Raw genomic sequence first — 2,500 nt, forward strand, 5'->3', positions numbered from 1 at the left:
TGTCTGTTTGTGTCTGAATGTGCTCTGTTTAAGATAGCTAAGCAGGTAGTTATATATATCAATTCGAACTTGAAATGTCATTTTTATTTTTACTATCATTATTATTATTATTTACTTATTATTTTTTTATTTTTGAAATCTCCGTCTTCATCACAATATCAATATCAACACAACAATAAAATATAATCAAACACGCCACAAACACACACACAAAAAAAAAATCTACACCCCCACCCCTCTCCCCTTCCCCCCTTCCCCCCAAAAAAGGAAGAGAAAGGTTCAAAAAAAGAAGAAAAAAAAGAAATGCAAATGAAGGTGTTGAAAAAGAGGGGAGGGGGAAGGGGGAAGGGGGGGGGGGTGAGATACCTCGCATGCCGGAGCAGCGATGGAATGAGAGGCAAGCGATGCGGAAGAACAGAGGAAGACGAGGAAGAGTGATAAATGGGAGTGTATGGACAGATGGATAATCGTGAATGAAGACTTGGAATGGGAAGGGAGAAGAAGAGAAGGGACGAAATATGAGACTGGGACAACTGCAGATTGAATAAAAGAGAGAGAGTGAGAGATAGATGGATAGATAGATAGATAGAGAGAGAGAGAGAGAAAGGGGGAGGGGATATATATAGTTATATGCACATATATATATGTATATATATACATACATGTATATATATATATATATATATATATATATATATACATATATATATATATATATATATATATATATATATATATATATATATATATATATATATATATATATATATATATATATATAAAGAGAGAGAGAGAGAGAGAGAGAGAGAGAGAGAGAGAGAGAGAGAGAGAGAGAGACAGAGAGAGAGGGGTGGGAGTGTTACACATGCCACGGCAGATAGATAGTCCAAACATCGAAACAAAACAAAATAAACATCTAATAGACACAGAAAGAGAAGGCGGTAGACAGGGCAGAGAGTAGATCGGAAACAGCGAGAAACTAGTTAACCAAAATATTCACACGTACGAAAGGCCAAGAATTTGATAATAAAACTCCACTCAGGAATACTTCAGCAAACTATCAGGCATCACTATCCTTATTAACAATGTCAACAATATCAAATTAACAATATCAAAAGTTCCACGAGAATTCAAAGTCACCCCAAGTCTTAAAAAAAAGCCTTTAAAACATCTCTCTTTATCTTTTTAAAGGAACTTATTGGCAGCTTTCGGACGTTATCGGATTGGGAGGGACAAAGAGTGACATCTATTGGCCGTAAGCGCAACTCAAACGCGTCACTTTTCAGGCGACACGAGAACTCCAAGGCAACTCCCCCTCAGTGTAACTTCCCCGCGGCAACTTCCTTGATCATAACTCCAGTCAGGAATTGTTGCTTAATAGGAGTGACTTCGTATGGCAAAAATGACAGGGTGAGCTGAAGGGAGTTCAGTTTGACCTTTGGTGACCTTGATCAGAGGGATCTCTGAACTGGTGGGATTATTGTGGATTTTTTTCTCCTTTTCTTTCTAATTTCTGTTTTCATATCTTCTTGTTATTATCTTTATCATTATTTTGATTGTTACTGTTATATATATATACATAAATATGTATAGATATGTGAATGCATACATATATATGCGTGTGTGTGTGTCTATGTGTGTGCGTGTGTGCCTGTCTGTGTGTGTGTGTGTGTGTGTGTGTGTGTGTGTGTGTGTCTGTGTATATGTGTGTCTATGTGTGTGCGTGTGTGCCTGTCTGTGTGTGTGTGCGCGCGAAATAGGTATAAGGAGAGAAAGAATGGGTCAACACGAAACGGAGAGTACAAACAAGGATTAAACAAGCGAAATAAAACGCTCTTAATTTAAAATCAACTTCCACAAATTAAAACATATTCCTCTGAATTATACAAAAGCAGCCATGACCATTAGCTTAAAACTTTAATATGGCTGTACATCATCCTCGTAATTGTTCCGATGTCATCTGTTCGCATGTTATTATACTATCTCTCTCTCTGTCTCCCTCTCTCTCTCTCTCTCTCTCTCTCTCTCTTTCTCTCTCTCTCTCTCTCTCTCTCTCTCTCTCTCTCTCTCTCTCTCTCTCTCTCTCTCTCTCTCTCTCTATCTCTCTCTCTCTCTCTCTCTCTCTCTCTCTCTCTCTCTCTTTTTTTTGGCGTGTACAGTTAGATATGATTGATGGGAATTCTTCCTCGTGCATCTGAGTGCCAAATTGGCATAGAATATTAGCTGCATGATTTTTTTTTTTTTTTATGTTAAGAGGATTGATAAATTGCACACAATTTGAAGCCTGGTTGTGGAAGACATATAGTTTCTTTATATAATAGAATGAAATATGATAATAATTCTCAATCAGTAAAGAGATGTGGAAATATAACGTGATAAAGGCTTGAATGATAATATAAGTCAATGGTTTACCTTCATTTAAGTTAATGCAAAAATATCTAACTTCGATTAAGATTCCTATAATTACTGACTTTAAAGTAACGCCAATTAAGATTATCAT

The sequence above is a fragment of the Penaeus vannamei genome, chromosome 10, assembly GCF_042767895.1.
Source record: "Penaeus vannamei isolate JL-2024 chromosome 10, ASM4276789v1, whole genome shotgun sequence".
NCBI lineage: Eukaryota > Metazoa > Arthropoda > Malacostraca > Decapoda > Penaeidae > Penaeus > Penaeus vannamei.